The sequence below is a fragment of the Stegostoma tigrinum genome, chromosome 32, assembly GCF_030684315.1.
Source record: "Stegostoma tigrinum isolate sSteTig4 chromosome 32, sSteTig4.hap1, whole genome shotgun sequence".
Taxonomy (NCBI): domain Eukaryota; kingdom Metazoa; phylum Chordata; class Chondrichthyes; order Orectolobiformes; family Stegostomatidae; genus Stegostoma; species Stegostoma tigrinum.
In genome coordinates this window covers 39026533-39049428 of record NC_081385.1, presented here as the reverse complement: position 1 = coordinate 39049428, position 22896 = coordinate 39026533, and the positions used below count along the sequence as shown (strand labels likewise).

The following is a 22896-nucleotide window of genomic DNA, read 5'->3' as shown; positions in this document are numbered from 1 at the left end:
CAAGAGACTTTTTACATAATTGAAAGTTGTTTCTTACCTACAGACCTCAGGACACTTTTCAGGGTGCCATACAAACCAATGATCTTAGCAGCAACATCATCCTACTAGAAAAGGATGACTCTGCAGTTGAGTGTCCCAAGGATATATCTCAAATATACGCTGAACAAACACAGAAGAGGAAGGTGGAGTCATTAGAGTGTGGAGCCGGAGGAACTCAGCAGGTCAGGCAGCATCAAAGGACTAAGAAAGTTGACACTTTGGGGAGGGGTAAGGGATCTCAGTTACCCCAGTCCTGATGAAGGTCCCAACCCAAAATGTTGACTTTCCTTTTCCTCTAATGCAGCATGGCCTGCTGTGTTCCCCCAGCTCCACACTGTATTGAGTCTGAGTTCCAGCATTTGCAGTTCTTGCTATCACCAAAAAGGAAGGTACTCTATGTTAGAAACCATAATCATAGGCCTCCAATTAACTTGCCAGTGACTTTAAGCCTCTGTTCGCTCTGGGGCCCAAGAGTGATCCTGCTTTACACAGATCACAACCACTTTTGACAGTTGCAACCTCTTAAAATAAAACGTGCATACTGGCTGTTGCCCAAGCATAGATCTGCAGAATTTTGCGTGGCACTGACTATAGCATTTGCTACACTTATGTTTGAATGATGAGGGCAAGTTTGCCAATTAATGGACATTTCCATTTTGCCCTTGACCCATGAAGGAATGTCAAACCAAAATACATATGGAAAGAGAGAGACCCTAAAATAATTTTTCAACACTATATTGTCTTGTTAAAGTTCTTATAAAAGAAGTTTTAGAAAATCATTTCTGTAAAGTTCTGATCTGTAATATCCAGGTGGCAAAAGCTCACATAATTGTCTTGGATTATCATTATGCTCATTTATGTAGATATTCCAGGCAACCCTATAGAATAACAAGATGCAATGAACAGTCAATGTAGAGCAAAGGAAACCATTCATCTATACTCCGTATGAGATAGTATTAATGGGCTCTGTCATTATTTGTTGAATTACACAGTGGGTTTTGATGGGACATCACAACCATCTTGTTAGTTGTGTCTCAGTTTAGTCGGTCTTATGACTGAAATTGCTGAATAGCGTTTAATTATATAGTTTAAACCTCTCTCTTTCAGTCTGCTGCTACATTAGAACAGTCAAAACAAAAATACAGCTTGAGCTTGTCCGAAGCTTACCTCTTATTCTCAATCCCTCTAGAATTCTGATATCCAGAAAGAATTTCGTCTTGTGCCAGAATTTCCACAGTAAATATATTGCTTCAACTAAACTGCAAGCTACCTGAGCTTCTTTGAAAAAAAGAATCCTGAAGACCAGACAGTTAGAAAAAATTCTCACAGTTCCAAGGAAGGACACTGGACTTAAAGTGCTAAATCTGCTTTCCCTCCACAGATGCTGCCAGGCCTGCTGAGTTTCTCTGGCAATTTCTGTTCTGATTTCAGAAACAAAATGAAAAAATAGTTTAAAAAATAACCTCGAGGAGAATCTTAAAAATGATTCAATTCTCCTGTTCTGCTTATGAAACTAAGCAACGATTAATCTCCTGGTCATTGACCTCTAATTTTGAGACACAAGTGCTGTAAGCAACTGCGGACTACAACCTATATCTTCTTCTGCTCAGGAGCCAAATAGCAGTGCTCCAAAGTTAATTCTGAAATTGAGGAACTGATGTCTCATTCACAGATTGTATACATTGAGCAAAAAAAAGGCAGGAATGCCAAAGTGTCATTGTTGCGCAGAAGAACATGTACTCACTTGCTTTGACGATTCCTGAAGCAGCTGAATTCAGGAGCACAGAGAGAATCACTAGACGTAACATCATGATGAGGCTGGTGTGATTCACAGAACAATTCCTATCCTCTGGCATTGTTCTTTAATTCACAGAGCTGACAAATCACATTGCAGCTGCGAAACACTGAGCTGTCACCAGATAGGGCTATATTCCAAGAACTCACCTATTACTGCCTGGTGTAAAATTCCCAGAGGTTAATAAATAAGAAAGATCACAGCTTTCTACCTTCCTCTCTCTTTGTAGCCCAATCCTTCCATTTTTTTTTCAGCACTTGCTGCCTCATCATTCTTCTTTTGATGCTTTTCTCCCAAGCATTCAGTTTACCTTTGGGAGAACAGAGAATGCAAGAAGCAGTGAAGGGGCCATTAACTGCAAATATCATTAAAAGGTCTTTTAACCTGTACACTGCAGTGTTTCATTGATTGTTAAACATTTTGAAACATGCTGTGGTCAGGAAAGATAATGAATGAATTCAAATATTTCTTCTAAATATTCAGTGCTGTCTTGTAATGATATTGTGTGGCACATGTTATTTGCTACTTATTAGTACGTGCTTGGATATTGTCCTTGTCTTGCTTTAGTGATTTGTCCCACTTTGCCAGTACATTATAGCTAAACTTATTTCCACTGGACTCTCATATTTTTACTGTGGTAAGAGACCAATTTGGACCTTTGGCGGTGCTTAATCCAAGATCAATGCAATCAGCATCAGGTGCTGTTTTAGTGCAATTTCCATGAAGCAGTCTTTGAGGGGTTCATCAAAAGTATAGGTGCATAGTGTAGAAAAGATGCATTAGTAACTTATTGCTGTGAGGAGTGGTAGAGGACTCAGCATCTGCAATCAATGGAGATTAAAGGATGATGGGGCATCTCTTTGAGCGTTACAGTATATTGAAAGGCCTGGATAGAGTGGATGTGGAGAAGATTTTTCCACAAGTAAGAGAGAGAGGGCCCGAGAGCGCAGTCTCAGAGTATGGTTCTTCAGCTGCAGGTGATTAATCTGTGAAACTCATTGCTGCAGAAGGCTATGGAGGCCAAGTCATTGAGTGTATTTAAGACAGATAGTTAGGTCGTTGATTAGTAAGAGGATCAAGGGTAATGGGCAGAAAGCAGGAGAATGGGTTTGAGAAACATATCACCCATGATTAAATGGAAGATTAGACTTGGTGGGTCAACAAGCCTAATTTTACGCCTGTATTCTATGGTCTAATGTGTAATATATTAATGGTTTATGTGGGTTCCATACATCCACATTATTGATGGTGTGGAGAATACTGACTGATGAAGCAACAGTTTCTATTGTCTCGCAATTGAGGGAGTGTTCACAGGTTCTCAGACATAGTGCTGAAGAAGATGGAAGAGTAGGTTCAGAGACAATAAGAGAAGGAAGAAAAGGCGGCCTCCTCAAGTTCCTCCCCCTTATCCTCCAACATCTAGTGCTGCTTAGGTTATTTTCTCCAGTCCAAAGGGATCCCTAGCAAGATGCTCATGACTCAGCAAACTGTTTCACCTGGTGACTCTGCCTAGATGTCCAATGAACACTTATTTTTCCAGGAGAAATCGTCAGATAATTTCTGGAATAAATGTTGCTCAAGTGTTGGTGAATTTGTGACCAAGCATTCTTGAAAGTCTTGTGATGTGTATCCATGATCATCTTCACAATACAAATAGCATGGTCTGCCTGCATTTAGGTAAAACACTTGAAATTGACAACAATATAATGTATACTCTCGATCAGCTGGTCACTGTTAGGAGAGTGTTTTAGAGGAGTTGTTAGCCACTAAACTACACTTCAAGCCTCCAAGCATTTTAACTGACAATCCTTCACAAAATGATACCTTTCATTAGGTGAATTTGAATCTGCAGATTCAGACCCTAAATTTACCACTCAGAGAAATTTAGCTTCTATATTATTGAGTGACAATCACGCACCTTGTATTTTAATCAATGCAACAGGATTACCTGCTCTCCACTCTTGATCGTAAAACATTTGTTCACACTACACTGGCTTGGGTATTTAAGGATTCCTGTCATTATCTTATAATACGGCTTGTGTTTTTAAGGGTTTATGTTATTATTCCATATGGCATGGTGGCTCAGTGTTAAACACTGTTGCCTCACAACACCAGGAGCCTGGTTTTGATTCCACCCCTCGGTGACTCTGTGGAGTTTGCATGTTCTCCCCGTGTCTGTGTGGGTTTCCTCCGTGTGCTCCAGTTTACTCCCAACTCCAAAGATGTGCAGGTTAGGTGGATTGGCCGTGCTAAATTACCTGCAGTGTTCAGGGATGTGTAGATTAGGTGGGTTATAAGGGAATGGGTCTGGGTGGGATGCTCTGTGTGTCGGTGTGGACTTGTTGGGCTGAAGAGGCTGTTTCCACACTGTAGGGATTCTATGATCTATGATATTAGTATCTCTGCAAACATTAGAATCTAATGGTGTGAGTGGCCTGCTAATGCTGGTTCCATAACTCCATTTGACTGTGAGTGTGGCAGCTCAAAAAAGAATCATCAAAAATTATTGTTTCGGAAGGTTCCTCCTTGACTAGCAATAATCTGACAGCTTTTTATACACAATAAATGATTGAATTTACTGAAAACAGGGTCTTCAGTATAAGGTATTAAGTAACTTGGTGTAAGAAAGTATAAAACAAAGTTTGCACACCTGGTCATCAAATACTCAAAGTTGCAGAGTTTTTTCATAGAAAGAAAAAGAAATTACAATATACAAAAATGATGCAACAATTTACAGCCTGTAAGTGTTTTTGTGGTTATTTCAATTTGAAAAATCATTTTTGGTGATTAACATATGCAGATGCAAAAGAAATTTAGTACTCAAACAGTATACAGCCTTTCTTTCAGTAACATGAGTCATCTTACATACTGGAACAAACAAAGATATGGACAACCCATTAACCCAGGAAATGAATTTGTTTTGTTCATAAATTAACACTTTTTATCTCTCTTCCTAATAGTTCCACAGGTGCTCCTGTTAAGGCAAAATGGGAAGTGATTTGATAACTGGAGTGAATGTCTATAATCTATGGAAAATTTTCATCAACATTGACAATGTTTAAACAATTTCATATTGCAGTGTAAATAAAATAGCCTGGGAAAATAAAAATATTGAACGGTGGTTGGGAAAATATAAGTAACTACTTAGAAAGTTAATATGCAGCTCCTCATGCATACACCAAGCCGTAATAGTGAGTACACTGTGTCTCAAGCTCTTTATGCATATTCGTCAATTGGGTTCATAGGACATGAGCATCTCCAAGCAGACCAGCATTTGTTGTCAATCCCTAATTACCCTGCAGAAGGTGATGGTGAGCCACCTTTTTGAGCTGTTACTGTACATGGGGTGTAGGTACACAGACAATGGGCTATTCCTGGATTTTGGCCCAGCGACTGTAAATGATAATAATATTATTCTAAGTCAGGCTGGTGTGTGGTTTAGAAGAGAACATGCAAGAGACTGAATTCACAGAGATAATGGGAACTGCAGATGCTGGAGACTCCAAGATAACAAAATGTGAGGCTGGATGAACACAGCAGGCCAAGCAGCATCTCAGGAGCACAAAAGCTGACGTTTCGGGCCTCTCTGATGAAGGGTCTAGGCCCGAAACGTCAGCTTTTGTGCTCCTGAGATGCTGCTTGGCCTGCTGTGTTCATCCAGCCTCACATTTTGTTATCTTAGAGACTGAATTCACATCTATTTTACGTCCTTGTCATTCTACGTAGTAGGGGATTGGAGGGTGCTGCTAGGAGAGCCTTGGTGAGTTACTGCAATGCAACTGTTCACATTTCTACCATTTTCTTTCAGTGTTGAAGGATTTGACATTGATAGGAGTGGATGGGGTGCCAATTAAGAGGGCTATTTTGTGCTGGATAGTGTCAAGCTTCTCAATATTATTGGATCTGCACTGCTCTAGGCAAGTGGAGAGTATTTTATTACATTCCTAACATGCCTTGGGGACACCAGAGATGAGTTATTTCTAGCAAAATTTCTAATCAAAGGCCTTGTAGACACTATTTATTTGACTGGTAAGCTTCAGTTTCTGGTCATCTCTAGAATGTTGATAATAGAGGATTCAATGATGGTGATGCTCAATGATGGAGTGTCAGGTTGAGGTGGCTAGAAGGTTCACGGCATTTTCCCAATGACAGATATTAAGCTAACTGGCCTGTCACTTCATGCTTTTCGTCCCCCTTTCTGAGTAAATTGTTGCACTCATTATTTTCTAATCTAAAGGAACCTTTCCCAAATGTGGGGAATTTTGGAAATTTAAACCTAATGCAGCAGCTTCGTTTCAGACCCTGTAATGAAATGCTGCAGCAATTTCTTCAGTACTATTTCCTCATAATTCTCTTCACTTTTTTCTTTCCATTTCCTGATTTACAAAGTTATTCCTGGGATGCTACTTATATCTTGTATAAAGAAGACTGTAGGAAAGTACTTGATTAATTCATTTGCCATCTCCTTGTTTTCCTTCAATAATTTTCCATGCTCATATTATGTAGAACAATTACTTGTTTTACTCTTATTATCTGTTTCTTTATTTCTCACTCTTTTTCTTTCTTTCTTGTTGATCAAACTTCCCGCAATGTTTGTAAGAGATAAGCAAAGATCAGATATTAGAATTTTGAATTCAAGTAAGGTAGAATTTATTGGGATGAAGCAGAGGCTATCTCGAATAAGCTGGGAAGCTCTGCTAATAGATGAAACAATTGAGGAACAATGGAGAGTGTATATACTATTTAGAAGTAGTTTGTACCCATGAGAAAAAAAAATCCCTCTCTCAACACAAAAAACAGCCACAGAGAGCTAAGGAGGCAAGGGACAGCATAAAATTAAATAAAAGGCCTTATAAAAATACAAAGATCATTACAGATCCCACCGAATGGGATAAAATAAAGACCAACAACAGACTAATAGGCAGTTTATTGAGCAGTTAAGAGAGACGGTGAAAGGAAACTTCCAAGGACATAAAATACAACAAGAAAAGAATTTATAGTTATATGAAGAGAAAGAGGCTGGTTAAGAGTACCACTGTCTCTGAAGGCTGAGACTTGCTGCTTGATTATTTTGCATCAGTATTCATCCCCATCCCAGGCCCCAAGAAAATGTTCTGCACCAAATAGATGTTCACCCGCATATCTGCTAATGTGGTATACTGTATCTGATGTTCTTGATGTGGCCTCCTCTACGTTGGGGAAACCAAATGGAGGCTTGGAGGCTGCTTTGTAGAATATCTACGCTCGGTCTGTGACAAACGACTGTACCTCCCAGCCATGAACGGCTTCGGCTTCAACTCCCCCTCCTACTCCTTGGATAAGATGTCCATCCTAGGCCTCCTCCAGTGCCACAACGATATCACCTGAAGGCTGCAGGAACAGCACCTCATATTTTTCTTGGGAACCCTTGCAGCCCAATGGTCTCAATGTGGACTTCACAAGCTTCAAAATCTCCCCAACCCCGACCACATCCCGAAACCAGCCCAAATCATCCCCGCCTCCCTGATCTGTCCATCTTTTCTCCCACTAATCCACTCCTCCCACATCACTGACCAACCCCCACCCCACTATTTACCTACTAGCCTCATCCCCACTTCCTTGACCTGTCTGTCTTCCCTCAACTGACCAGCCCCCATCCTAACTCCCTACCTGCACTCACCTTTACTGGCTCCATCCCTGCCTCCTTGACCTGTCAGTTTCCTCTCCACCTATCTACTCCTTTATCCACCTTCCATCATCTCGTCCCCCTCACCGTCTATTTATTTCAGAGTCCCCTTCCCCTCCCCCATTTCTGAAGAAGGGTCCAGACCCGAAACATCAGCTTTTCTGCTCCTTTGATGCTGCCTGGCCTGCTGTGTTCATCCAGCTCTACACCTCGTTATCTCACAAAAGGAGGATAGCTTGCTTGAAGTCTCAGAGAAATTAACATAGGATCAGGGACAGTGTACAAATAAAATTAGCTTATTAAATCATCAATAATGATTCTATACCTGATGGTTTCCATTCACAGGTGTTAAAGGAGGTGGGAGAGTATATTGCTGATGCCCTGAAAGCGGAATACAGGCCTTTAGCCTGGATTCAGTAATTGCATCTCCTGGATTGGAAATGTGTTCATGTTTCTCTACTCTTTAAGTAGAGTGACAAACAGAAACCAGGGAATTGCAGTCTAGTTAGCCTAACATTTGTGGTGGAAAAATTCTTGGAGTCTCCAATCAAGGACAGAGTAACTGATCACCTTGGGAAAAAAAATCAGTTAATCAGGAAGAGTAACTATTGATTCACGAAGGGTAGGTCATGCTTGACAAACCTCATAGAATTGTTTGAAGATGGATGTTGTTTATGTGGACTTACAGAAAGCTTTTGATAACATCCCATACAAGAGATAATTAGCTAAGGTGGAAGCCCATGGAATCAAGAGCATTTTTTGGAAAAAAATCATTCACAAGAGTGTGGGCATCACTGGGCCTCATTTATTGCCTGTCCCTAATTGTTAAGTACCAACCACATTGCTGTGGGTCTGAAGTCACATGTATGTTAGACCAGATAAGGTCAACAGCTTCCCTATAGGGCATTAATGAATTAATGAACCAGATGAGACTTTTCAGCAACTGACAATGATTCTGTGGTCGTCATTAGACTCATAATTCCAAATATGTGTTGAATTCAAATCTACCATCTGCCATGGGGGGATTCAAACCCAGGTTCCCAGAGCATTACTAGAGACTTTGGGTTAATAATCTAGTGGTAATACCATGAGGCCATCACCTCTCCTGTGTTACTGATGTCGACAGAAATTTATCTGAGTGCCAGCAAATTCTCACATTGGCAGTATGCAACTATTGGTATTCTGCAGGGATCAGTGTTGGTGCTTCAATTATTCACAACATTTACTGTATAATAACATGGCTTGAATAATGGCATAAAAATTCAAATATCCAAATTTGCATACAAATGGAAGCATTGTAAGAAGTGTTGATGACCGCATGTAATTGCAACAGGATATTGATAGATTGAGTGAATGAGCAAAGCTGTGGCAGATAGATTTTAAGCAAGTGTGAGGTTATCCTTTCAAGCTAAAAAAAAGTTAGTGTTTTTTTGAAGGCACAAAGTCAAATACTTTGGATGTCCAACAAAATTAGGAGGTTCGGGTGCTTAGCTCTTTAAAGTGTCGTGAACAGCGACAGAAAAAGTCAAGAAGGCTAATGGAATACTAGCCTTCATATTTAAAAGGCTGAGGTATATAAATTTGGACATCATGCTGCAGTTATACATGGCTCTAACTAGACTCCACGTAGAGTACTATAAGCAGATCTGATAACCACAGCTCAAGAAGAATATTTTGGCTCTGCAAGGGAGTTCTACATAGGTTTACAAGGATGATTTCTGGAGTTCGGGGTTTAATTTATGAGTCGATATTAGACAAATTAGCCTTTATTGCCTTGAATTTAGATGATTCAGGACTGATCTAATTGAGGTCTTCAGGATATTAATAGGGAGAGGCAGGATAGATAAAGATGAATTATTTCTGGAGAACTGGGGGCATAGTCTAAAAATTAGGGTCAGACCATTCAAGACAGATGTTAGAAAGCACTTCTACATGCAAAGCGTAGTGGATATTTGGAACTCCGATCCTCAAATGGTGATCCACGTGCATTCAGTTGTTAACTTTAAATCTGAGAGACAAATTTTTATTGAACAAGGGTATCACGGGATATAGGTACAAATCATGCGTATGGAGTTAGGTTACAAATCAGCCATGATCTTATTGAATGACAGATCAGGCTGAAGGAGCAGAAAGGCCTAGTCCTTTTCATATTTTCTTCCTATGGACAGGATACTAAAAGATTCTTTGGCTGATTGAGTCTATGCTGATCGCAAACAACCATGAACTGTTCTACCTCCAGCACTTGGTGAATAGCCTTGTATGCCTTGCCATTGCAAGCATACATCTGAATGCTTCTTAAACCTTGTGAGGGTTTCTGCCTCTACAAGGGCCAGATGAAACATGTCCCTGGCTATTGAGTGAGGCAAGGGAGGAAATAGTAATAATTTTCAATTCCTCCCTGGCCATAGGAAGGGTGGCAGAAAATTGGAGGGCAGTCAGTATGTTACCGTTATTAAAGAAGAGAGCAACAGATAAAACAAGTAAATTACAGGCCAGTCAGACTAATCTTGGTGCTTAAACTATTGGGACTAATTCAATGAGTCAAAATTAATCTGTATTTGGAAAGGCAAGTATTAATCAAGAATAGTCAGACCACATTGATTGAATTCCTTGAAGAGGTAATCAGGTTTGTAGATGTAATGTACTTGGATGTCAGAAAGGCTTTTATAAAATGGGAGACTGATAGCAAAGTTGTGTTCTAATAGGGTGCATGGAAAGTTGGCAAATTGGATACAGTACTGGCTGAGTTGCAGGAAGCAGAAGGTAATGGTTGAGGGGTGTCTTGTGACTGGAAGTCTGTGCCCAGTGGGGTTCTGCAGGGATCAGTGCTGGGATCTTGGCTGTTTGTGGTTTATGTACAAGATTTAGAACTGAGTGTCGGAGGGTTGATCAGTAAGTTTGCAGATAATATGAAAGTTGGTGGGGTGGTAAATAGGGAGGAGGATAATCTTAGATTACAGGAGGATATAAATGAGGTGGCCAGATGAGCTGAACAGTGGCAAATGGAATTCAGTTGAGACAAGGTGTGATGTAAGGGAATACCTGACGAACAGTAGGACACTGGGAATTGTTAATGATTGCGACTGGCCCTTTTAAGTAGAGAGACAGATGATAAAGTGGTTGAGAAGGCACATGGTATGTTTGCTTTTATTAACTGGGGCATAGAGTTTAAGAGCAGGGATGTGATACTAGAACTGTATGAAACATAGTTTATAAAGGAGGCATATAAGATACTCCATTACCAAAGCAAGATGTTTAAGAGCAGGAAGGTTATGCTGGAATAATATATGTGGGAGGCGATGGCCTAGTGTTATTATCACTGGACTGTTAATCCAGAGGCCCAAATAATATGCTGGGGACATGGGTTTGAATGCTGCCATGGCAGATGGTGGAATCTGAATTCAATAAATATCTGGAATTAAGTATCTAAAGATGACCATGAATCCACTGTCGATTGTTGGAAAAATCCATCTGGTTCACTCATGTCCTTTAGGGGAGGAAATTGCCATCCTTACCTGATCTGGCCTACATGTGACTCCAGATCCGCAGCAATGTGGCTGACTCTGAACTGCCCTCTGGGCAATTATGGTTGGGCAATAAATGCTGCCTGGCCAGCGATGCCCACCTCCCGTGAATGAATAAAGAAAAGAAATAGAAACATTGATTTGGCCACATCAAAAGTACTTTGTGCATTTCTGGAATCCACACTCCAAGAGGGATGTGATTGCACTGGAGAAGATGCAAAGGAAATTTACCAGAAAATTATCTGGATTGGAGAGTTTCAGTTATGAAAAGAGATTAGATAATTTGAGGTTGTTTTCTTTAGAGCAGGATATACTGAAGGGGATCATGTTTGAGATGCATAAAATCATGAGTGGTATAGACTAGATAGACAGGAAGGATTTCTTCTTCTTGTTGAAGGGATCAATGACAAGGGGACACAGATTTAAGGTAAAAGACTCTGCAGCTGAGATGGATCTATTTTGTGCGTGCTCCAGTGCAATCACATCCCTTCTATGATGTGGATTCCAGCACTGCACAAAATACTCTAGAAGTAGCCTAACCAATGTCTATATTATTCCAGCATAACCTCCCTGCTCTTAAAACGTCTTGCCTTTGTAATAAAGTATTTCATCTGCCTCCTTAACCACTTTAGCAATCTTTCCTGCTATCTCAAGGGACTGGTGGAGGTGATGCCTAATGACACTCTCACTAAATTATCAATCCAGAGACCTGGGTTATGTTTTGGGGGATAAAAACAGGATCATACCTGAAACATAAACTCTGATTTTAATTCACAGATGCTACGAGACCTGTTGAGTTTTTCCAGTAACTTCTGTTATTGTTCCTGATTAACAGCATCCACAGTTCTTCCTTTTTTGTGTTTTGGGGGCTCTTAGTTCGAATCCTGCCATGGTGGATAGTGGAATTTGGATTCAATTTAAAAAATAAATCTGAAATTAAATACCTAACAATGACAAAAAAAAATTGTCAATTGTTGAAAAAAAAACCATTTGGCTCACTAATGGCCTTCAGGGAAGAAAACTGCCATCCTACATGGGACTCCAGACCCACAGCAATGCGATTGATTTTTAACTTTGCTCTGGACAGTTAGTGATGAGCAGCAAATGCTGGTCTAGCTAGTCATACCTTCATCCTTAATTTAAAGAGAAAGACATGTGCACCAAAGTCCCTCTGATCCTTGGTGCTTCCTAGGTTCTAACTCACAAATATCCAGTTGAATGCCATTTGTCATTGATCAGTCCACCTGGCCAGCTCATAGAGATCCTCCTGCAGCCCAAAGTTATCCTCATCCTTATTTCCTCCTCAATATTTATCACCGCTACAATTTTCCTATTTTAAGAATCAGAGGGTGGCTGAGAGTCTTCACAGCAGAATTCTGGGAGACATCGTGGCAGTCATCATAACAGTACAGCAGGTCAGACAGAATCTGGTGTCATAACAGGTCCATTCTCTGGGATTCAGAAACTACAGGCAAGAAAGAATGACAAGTAAGCAAGGAGGGGGGAATTTTCCCTTTTTATAAGGGAGTACGTAACAACAGAGGTTTGGAGAGGGCATTCTTAAGGGGTCATCAAATGAGGCCATATGGTTAGAATTCAGAAAAAGGAAGGGGTGGTCACTCTGTCAGGACTGTCTTCTGGACCCCCTAACAGCCAGCTGGTACTAGAGGAGCAGATGTGCAGAGAAGTTGCAGATACCTGTAGGAATAATCGGGTAGAATTGGTTGGAGGTTTTAATTTCCTCTATACTGATTGGGCTACCCAGAATGTAAAAGCCCCAGATGGGGTGGAATTTGTCAAATGTGTCAAAGAAAGTTTCCTGAATCAATATGTAGAGTGCCCTACTCGGGAGGGTGTAACACTGGACCTTCCACTTAGGAAATGAGGTTTCCTAAGTAAGTGTCGGTCGGAGGTCACCTTCGTTCCTGTGAGAATGACTCTCTTAGTTTTAACAAAGTTATGGAAAAAGAAAGTACAGGCCTACAGGTTAAGGTCTAAACCAGAGCAGTAACAATTATAGGGCCATGAGGCATGATCAAGCAGCAGTCATTTGGTGAGTTTGTTTGAAGAAAAATGAATTGGGATCAGAGATGATGGGAATTGCAGATGCTGGAGAATCTAAGATAAAAAAGTGTGAAGCTGGATGAACACAGCAGGACGAGCAGCATCTTAGGAGCACAAAAGCTAACGTTTCGGACCTAGAGCCTTCTTCAGAAAAGGGGGATGGGGAGACGATTCTGAAATAAATAGGGAGAGATGGGGAGGCGGACCGAAGATGGATAGAGGAGAAGACAGTGGAGAGGTGAGTATAGGTGGGGAGGTAGGGAGGGGATAGGTCAGTCCAGGAACGACGGACAGGTCAAGAGCCCGGGATGAGGTTAGTAGGTAGGAAATGGAGGTGTGCCTTGAGATGGGAGGAGGGGCCAGGTGAGAGGAAGAAAAGGTTAGGGAGGCGGGGACAAGCTGGGCTGGTTTTGGGATTCAGTTGGGGGAGGGAATGAGTTGGGCTGGTTTTGGGATGCAGTGGGGGGAGGGGAGATTTTGAAGCTTGTGAAGTCCACATTGATATCATTGGGCTGCAGGGTTTCTAAGCGGAATATGAGTTGCTGTTCCTACAACCTTTGGGTGGCATCATTATGGCACCACAGGAGGCCCAGGATGGACTTGTTGTCTAAGGAATGGGAGGGGGTGTTAAAATGGTTTGTGACTGGGAGGTGCTATTGTTTATTGCGAACCGAGTGGAGGTGTTCTGCAAAGTGGTCCCCAAGCATCCGCTTGGTTTCCACAATGTAGAGGAAGCCACAACAGGATGCAGTATACCACATTGGCAGATGTGCAGGTGAACATCTGCTTGATATGGGAAGTCATTTTAGGGCCTGCGATGGGGGTGAGGGAGGAGGTGTGAGGGCAAGTGTAGCACTTCCTGCCATTGCAGGGGAAGGTGCCAGGTGTGGTGGGGTTGGAGGGGGGTGTGGAGCGGACAAGGGAGTCCTGGAGAGAGTGGTCTGACCTATCCCCTCCCTACATCCCCACCTATACTCTCATCTCCACCGAACATCTCCTCTGTCCATCTTCGGTCCGCCTCCCCATCTCTCCCTATTTATTTCAGAACCCTCTCCCCATCCCCCTCTCTGATGAAGGGTCTTGGCCTGACACGTCAGCTTTTGTGCTCCTAAGATGCTGCTCGGCCTGCTGTGTTCATCCAGCTCCACACTTTGTTATCTATGAAGGAAAAGGAATGACTGGTAAATGAGAGGGTTTTAAATGTGTGATATCACGAGTCCAAGGACAATATGTCCCTCTTAGGATGAAGGGAAAAGCTGGCAGGTTTAGGGATGACACTTACAGTTGACAGGGCACTGAGACTGGATGAGATATATGGAAGGAAAAGAGAATGGAAATTGCAGGACTCTGCTGTTATGTCTTCCCTAGACTGAAGGGAGATGCCAGAGGACTGGACAATTGCTAACATTATGACAGTACTTCAAAAATTGTGAGAGTAGGCCAGGCAATTATAAACCAGTCAGTTTAACATCAGTGATGGGGGTCTTCCAGAAACAATCAGTTGTGACACACCTGTCCCCTCTGTCACTGCTTCAGGAGTCAGACCATTCTTCCTGTGAGTCAAGCCAAGGAAAGCGATGGGCCCAGATGGCATCCCTGGCTGAGCACTCCGATTCCTGTGTGGACCAACTGGTGGAGGTATTCACTAACATCTTCAACATCTCGCTCCTTACAAGCCAAAGTCTGCACTTGCTTCAAGAAGACCACTATCATCTACATATGCAAGAAAACACATGCAATGTGCCGTAATGACTACCGCCTAATAACTCTGACTTAAATAATCACGAAGTGCTTCGAGAGGCTGGTCATGGCCCACATCAACTCCAATCTCCCAGCCTGCCTTGATCGCCTACAGTTTGCCTCCAACATAACAGATCCACAGAGGATGCGATAGCACTAGACCTGCACTCATCCCTAGAACATCTGGACAACAAAGACACCTACTTCAGACTCCTACTCACTGGTGTTGGCTACAGCTCTGCCTTCAATGTCACCTCCGGACTAATCTCAAAACTGAGTGACCTTGCTCTCAGCTCTGCCCTCTGCAACTGGTTCCTCAGCTTCCTGACGCAAAGGCTGCAATCAGTGAGGATAGTTAACTGTACTTCCTCCACGATAACATTCAACACTGGAGCTCCCAATGGTGTGTCCTTAGCCCTCTAACTGTGCACCCTGTACAACCATGACTGTGTTGCTAAATTCCAAACAAATGCCATCTACAAGTTTGCTCTTAGCATCACTGTAGTGGGACAGATATCTAACAACGATAAGTCAAATTATAGAAGGAGCTGGAAGACTTGTGACATGGTGCAATGAAAATAATCTGTCTCTCAACATCAGCAAAATTAAAGAACTGATCATTGACTTCAGAAGGAAAGGAGGAGAACACGCTCCCATCTGTATCAAAGGAACTGAGGTTGAGAGAGTGAAAAGTATCAAGTTCCTCAGAGTGTCAATAACTGACTAGCTGTCCTGGGTGTCCCAGGTAAATTTGACAGTCAAGAAGGCACAACAACACCTCTTCCTCCTCAAGCAGCTCAGTAAATTCATTGTGTCCATAAGGACCCTCATCAACTGCTGCAAATGCACAATTGGAAGCATACTGACTGGGTGCATAATGGCATGGAATGGCAACTGCTCTGCCCAGGACTGTAAGAAACTATGGAAGGTGGTGTGCATAACCCAGGTTATCATGGAAGCCAACTTCCATCCACTGGCTCTATTTACATGACTCTCTGCCACACAAAGGCAGCCAACATCATGAAAGATCTACCACGTCCCGGTGGTAACCTGCACCAACCTTTTCCGTCAGGCAGAACATACAGAAGCCTGACATACGCGTGAGCAGGTTCAGGAACAGCTTCTTTCTGGCTGTTATCAGACTATTGAATGGACTCTAAACTCAAATGATGTAACCTGCCTGCCTCTAAGTCTTTTTGATCGGTACATCCTTTGCTGGTTGTGATTTGCCTGTATCGCTTGTAAATAAAACTTTTCACTGCTTTTCGGTACACATGACAATAAATGAATCAATCAATTAGTAGCCTCATTAGTAGCAGAGATTCTTTTATAGTTCCCAAAGTCTACTTTGAATTTTTTCTAGGAGACAGTGTTGATGGCAATATCCTTAAGATCAGCAAGTAATTCTTCTTGTCCAGGATTTCCAAGTTTGAAAACCTACTCCAGAAACCATTTAGTTTTGCACCTTTTCCATTCTTCTTGAGTTAAAGTCTGGCTTTGAATTCTTCCATTCCTGGTGGTAGCCCAAGATCATCTTCACAATTTAGGAGTCAGAGTCATAAAGATGTACAGCACACAAACAAACGCTTTAGTTCATCTTGTCCATGCAGACCAGACATCCCAAATTAATCCAGTCCCATTTGCCAGCATTTGGCCGATAATCCTCTAAATCCATCCTATTCATACAACCATCCAGATGCCTGTTAAATGTTGTAATTGTACCGGTCTCCACCAGTTCCTCTGGCAGTTCATTCTATCTACACACTACCCTCTGTGTTAAAAAAAAATTCTCAAGCCCCTTTTTAAATCTTTCCAACCTCACCTTTAAACCTATGCCCTCTAGTTCCGGGCTTCCCTACCCTGAGGAAAAGCTACCCCTCAGTCGCTGAAGCTCTAGTGAAAACTGCCCCAGATTATTCAGCCTCTCTTTGTAACATTCTTGTAAATCTTTTCTTAGCCCTTTCATGTTTCACACCATATTCCCTACAGCAAGGAGACCAAAACTGAATGCAGTATTTCAAAATAACAAAGTGTGAAGCTGGATGAACGCAGCAGGCCAAGCTGCATTTTAGGAGCACAAAAGCTGACGTTTTGGGCCTAGAACCTTCATCAGAGAAGAGGATGGAGAGCGGGTTCTGAAATAAATAGGGAGGCGGGGGGGGACCGAAGATGGATAGAGGAGAAGATAGGTGGGGAGGTGGGGGAAGGGATAGGTTAGTCCGGGGAGGATGGACAGGTCAAGGAGGCGGGATGAGGGTAGTAGGTGGGAAATGGAGGTGTGGTTTGACGTGGGAGGAGGGGATAGGTGAGAGGAAGAACAGGTTGGGAGGTGGGGACAAGCTGGGCTGGTTTTGGGATTCAGTGGAGGAAGGAGAGATTTTGAAGCTTGTGAAGTCCACATTGATAGTATTGGGCTGCAGGGTTCCCAAGCAGGATATAAGTTGCTGTTCTTGCGGAGGCTTGGGGTCCGCTTTGCAGAACACCTCCCCTCGGTTCACAATAAACAACTGCACCGCCCAGTCATGAACTATTTTAACTCCCCCTCCCATTCCTTAGACAACATGTCCATCCTGAGCTTCCTGCAGTGCCACAATGATGTCTCCTGAAGGTTGCAGGAACAGCAACTCATATTCTGCTTGGGAACCCTGCAGCCCAATGCTATCAATGTGGACTTCATAAGCTTCAAAATCTCCCCTTCCCCCACTGCATCCCAAAACCAGCCCAGCTCGTCCCCTCCCCCCACTGAATCCCAAAACCAGCCCAGCTTGTCCCCGCACCCCCCCCAAACCTGTTCTTCCTCTCACCTATCCCCTCCTCCCACGTCAAACCACACCTCCATTTCCCACCTACTACCCTCATCCCGCCTCCTTGACCTGTCCGTCCTACCCGGACTAACCTATCCCTTCCCCCACCTCCCCACCTATCTTCTCCTCTATCCATCTTCGGTTCCCCCCCCCCCCCCCCCCCCCGCCTCCCTATTTATTTCAGAACCCGCTCCCCATCCCGTTCTCTGATGAAGGGTCTCAGCCCAAAACGTCAGCTTTTGTGCTCCTGAGATGCAGCTTGGCCTGCTGTGTTTATCCAGCTTCACGCTTTGTTATTTTGAAATACTGCATTCAGTTTTGGTCTCCTTGCTGTAGGGAATATGGTGTGAAACATGAAAGGGCTCAGAAAAGATTTACAAGAATGTTACAAAGAAAGGCTGAATAAGCTGGGGCAGTTTTCACTAGAGCTTTTGAGACTGAGGGGTAGCTTTTCCTCAGGGTAGGGAAGTCCAGAACTAGAGGGCATAGGTTTAAGGTGAGGGTGGAAAGATTTAAAAGGGGCTTGAGGTTATTTTTTTTTACACAGAGGGTAGTGTGTAGATAGAATGAACTGCCAGAGGAACTGGTGGAGACCGGTACAATTACAACATTTAAAAGGCATCTGGATGGTTGTATGAATAGGATGGATTTAGAGGATTATCGGCCAAATGCTGGCAAATGGGACTGGATTAATTTGGGATGTCTGGTCTGTGCTCCTGAGATACTGCTTGGCCTGCTATGTTCATCCAGCTCGACACTTTGTTATCTTGGATTCTCCAGCATCTGCAGTTCCCATTATCTCTGCAGTATTCCAAAAGTGGCCTAACCAATGTCCTGCACAGTCACAACATGGCCTCCCAACTCCTATACTCAACGCACTGATCAATAAAGGCAAACATACCAAACACCTTCTTCACGACCCTGTCTACCAGCGACTACATTTTTAAGGAACTATGAACCTTTACTCCAAAGTCTCTTAGTTCAGCAACAATCCCCAATGCCTTACCATTAACTGTATAAGTCCTGCCCTGATTTCCTTTTCTAAAGAGTAGCACCTCATATTTGTCTAAATTAAACTCCATCTGCTACCCCTTGGCCCATTTGTCCATCTGGTCAAGTCCACATTGTTCTATGAGGTAACCTTTTTCACTGTCCACTACATCACCAATTTTGATGTCAACTGCAAACTTATTAACCACATAAGACCATAAGATCATAAGACACTCTGGCATTTAAATCATGGCTGATGGGTATTTCAAGTCCACTTCCCTGCACTCTCCCCATAGCCCTTGATTCCTTGTGAGATCAAGAATTTATTGATCTCTGCCTTAAAGGCATTTAACGTTCCGATCTCTACTGAACTCTGTGGCAATGAACTCCACAGGCCCACCACTCTCTGGCTGAAGAAATGTCTCCTCATTTCCGTTTTAAATTTACCCCCTCTAATTCTGAGGCTGTGACCATGGGTCCTAGTCTCCGTGCCTAACGGAAACAACTTCCCAGCATCCACCCGATATAAGCCATACATTATCTTGTAAGCTTCTATTACGGTGGCACAGTGGTTAGCACTGCAGCCTCACAGTGCCAGGGACCCGAGTTCGATTCCAGCCTCGGGCAACTGTCTGTGTGGAGTTTGCATATTCTCCCCGTGTCTGTGTGAGTTTTCTCCGGGTGCTCTGGTTTCCTCCCACAGTCTAAAGATGTGCAGGCTTGGTGGATTGGCCATGTTAAATTGCCTGTAGTTTTCAGGCGTGTGTGAGTTATAGGGTGATGGGGATGGGTCTGGGTGGGATGTTTCAAAAAGGGGCGGTGTGGACTTGTTGGACCAAAGGGCCTGTTTCCACACTGTAGGGAATCTAATCTGATCTCCCTTCAACCTTCTAAACTGTAATGAATACAATCCCAGGATCCTTAGCCGCTCATCATATGTTAAACCTACCATTGCATGGATCACCCGTGTGAATCTCCGCCGGACATGCTCCAGCGCCAGTATGTCCTTCCTGAGGTGTGGGGCCCAACATTGGACACAGTAAACATCTCCTGTATTCACATCCAAGTCATTTACATAAATGACAAAAGGATTGGGCCCAGCTCCAATCCGTGTGGCCCTCTGCTGGTCAAGGCTGGTCCAGTCCAAAAAGCAAACTTTGAACATGACCTTGTTTCTGCAATCTCTCGCCAATTTTGTATCCAAATGGCTAGTTCTGCCTGTATTCCATGTGATCTAACCTTGTTAACAAGTCTGTCACTTTGCCTTCATTGATGCGATCACGCTTTTGATTAGTCAATCGAGTGGCAGTTCTTATTAATGGCAATATAACAAAATCTTTGAGATCAGGATATGGGTCAAGCAGGGATGTGGCATCAGCTCCATAATTTTCTTCATCTATATCACCACCATTCTTTGTCTTGTTAAGGATAAGCTTCCCAGTTGTTCGGGCATTGTCTATAGAATTGGCAGAAAACTTTTTTACCTCAACTGATTGAAATCCAAGAAGGAAATGATTGACATTGCTCAGGCAACCTCAGTATGTGAATGACAACATTGTTTCTGCTCCCTTGGAAGAGTATCTTCAAGGCTTGTTTAATGATTTCACAGGAACATATCAAAGAATAAGCCTTGGCCTCAACATCAAGAACACTCAAGTTCTTTACAACCTGTGCTAGCATATTCAATCCATACCTCCATTACATTCTTTGGAGAATTATTCCAAAACATAGTGCATTACCGCTACCTGGGGAGCAACTTTTCATCTAAGGCTGACATTGCTGTGCTGATCCAACACTAGATCCAATCCACAAGTATCACCTACTGCTGCCTAAGGATGAGAACTGATACCAAAATTCCTGTAAATAAGGCTGTCATCCTTCTGACTCTAAAAAGAGCGATGGAGAGAGTTCAAAGATTTACTGGAGTGGGTAGTATGGTGGCACAGTGGTTAGCACTGCTGTCTCACAGCGCCAGGGACGTGGGTTCAATTCCACCCTCACGCACCTGTCTACATGGAGTTTGCACATTCTCCCCATGTCTGTGTGGATTTCCTTCAGGTGCTCTGGTTTCCTCCCAAAGTCCAAAGATGTGCAGGCTAGGAGGATTGGCCATTCTAAATTGCCCATAGTGTTCAGGGATGTGTAGATTCGCTGAGTTTATTGGGGAATGAGTCTGGGTTTGATGCTGTAAAGTTCAGTTTGTGCTAAAGGGCCTGTTTCCACACAGTAGGGATTCTATGATCTGTGATACCAGGAATGAGAGACTTTAAATACAAGGAAAATTAGAGGCATTGGAATTATTCTCCTTGGAACAGAGAAAATGAAGAAATATTCAAAATTATTGACAGGGTGAAGACGGGTATTTTGTTTCTACTCATTGGTATGTCAGTAACTAGGAGTCACAATTTCAAGATTGTCAGCAATAGAGCTAGGTTTGAGATGGAGAGAAGCTTCTTTACTCAGGGTTCTTACAATTAGGAGTATGCTGCCTAGAAATCAGCCTGCTTGATTGGCACCACATCAACTTTTTCCACCACTACCCGAGCTCAGTAGCAGCAGTGTCTACTATCTACAAGATGCACAGAAAAATGCACCAAAGATGTTTAGGCAGCACCTTCCCAGCACATGGCCACTTCCATCTCGGATGTCAGCAGATACAAGGGCAGCAGCTAGATGGGAACACCACCACGTACAAGTGCACCTCCAAGCCATTTACCACATTGACTTGGAAACATATTACTGTTCCTTCAATGTCACTGGGTCAAAATCCTGGAATTCTCTCTCTACTGGCATTGTGGATGAACCTACAACACATGGACTGCAGTGGTTCAAGAAGGTAATTCACCACCACCTTTTCAAGGCCAAGTAGGGGCAATAAATGCTGGCTAGCCAGGCACTGATATCCATGCCCCAGGTATAAATATACAAAAGTATCAGTGACACCCATACTCCATGAATGAACACAAAATAGGGAAGCACTCTGACCAAATTATACTGGTAATTTTAACCCAAGAAATTTTATCCAGAAGTAGGACTGAGAAGATTGGGAGATTAATTTGCATATGCACTGATCATGTAAGGTGGAATGAAATTGACTGTGATTACATGAATATTATGGGAAGTGATCAGGAGAGGGTCGTAAAGGAATGGGACAGGTTTCAGCAAGGCAGTGAAAATCGACTACTAGGGTATTGTGAAAGAGCGTAGAAAGAATGGGTTGAGTCTCCGCCACTTAAAACATGAAAAACATCAACAACCAATGCTTGCTGACGGAACAATGTTTCCTGTAGATTTCATGATGAAGCAATAATGAAACAGTCCTACAGGAAAACCAGCTTAGCTGAGTAACTGAGACTAAAATATTAACAAGCAGATGTCAAAACACCGAATACTGACAATGATGGGAAATATCTTATTACTTCATACATTTTCATGGAGGACACGGTCATGTCTTCAATTTCTTCTGCAAATCAATAAATGTCAAAGCATTAATTTCTGAACAAAGTTGAGAAAAAAAATGTGCTGTACATTAGCTTGAAGCTGATGCATACACAGGATGTGGTTTAATAGGAGTGGTAAGATTGTCAAACTCACTCAGCTTCCTCTTTCCTACTGACACTGGGGATGACATGAGACTTAAGTTAGTTACTATTATTAAAAAACCGTCACTGGACATTATGACAGGCAGCCTCTGGCTTCTCTTATTGAATTAAGTGAGTGGGATTGACCATTGCAGACACTGGGTAAGTGGTGCAATTCGAACGAAATGCAGTATGTCTCAATAAGATTGTCGTGAGGCCTTTATCTGCTCAAACTATCATCGAGTAGAGAGGCCTAGATAATTTTTATAAGAATGTAACAGGAGTGACTTTATGAAACTGTTATTCAAAGCTTTTTTTTTGGTCCTAAACTGTGCTTTTATAATATTTGGCTTTATCTTAATGCTTTCTAATTATTGTCTCTCAGTTGACAAAATTACTTCTGGTATCTGTTTGGAAATTATTTCTCGTCTCTGATCCTACTTTTCTGTATTTAATTATAAACTGAGTGGACAGAACCATTTGTGGAATTTTAATCTGGATGAGCTCTTGACATTGGGGAGGACGTGACGGGTTAAAATCGACAAATATGAGAAAAAATCAGGAAGTTGACTCCAACCTTTGCCATTCTTATTTATTTCAAGCAGTTTAGAAATACAGTTTTAAATTCACTGTCATATTCATTAGTTTCATGGGATTCTTGAAATATACCAGAGAGGACATGAGAAGAAATCAT

At 42.5% G+C, this 22896-nt stretch overlaps 2 protein-coding genes across 5 annotated transcripts in view; one reads left to right on the top strand and one right to left on the bottom strand.

The window, feature by feature from the left end:
* Window positions 1-1833, bottom strand: part of endou (endonuclease, polyU-specific) — an 87113-nt gene extending 85280 nt beyond the window's left edge. Inside the window, exon 1 of the mRNA XM_059638926.1 lies at window positions 1784-1833. The gene's annotated coding sequence lies outside the window, so the exon portion shown is untranslated. The remainder of the gene's footprint in view (window positions 1-1783) is intronic.
* The window catches only part of tespa1 (thymocyte expressed, positive selection associated 1), a 197482-nt gene that overhangs the window by 100012 nt on the left and 74574 nt on the right, over window positions 1-22896 (top strand). For 2 of the 4 annotated variants that reach the window (XM_048561932.2, XM_048561931.2), the window contains exon 1: window positions 22249-22364. The exons of the other annotated variants lie outside the window; for them this stretch is intronic. The gene's annotated coding sequence lies outside the window, so the exon portion shown is untranslated. Of the gene's footprint in view, window positions 1-22248; window positions 22365-22896 lie in introns of those variants that run through there. 4 annotated transcript variants of the gene reach the window in all.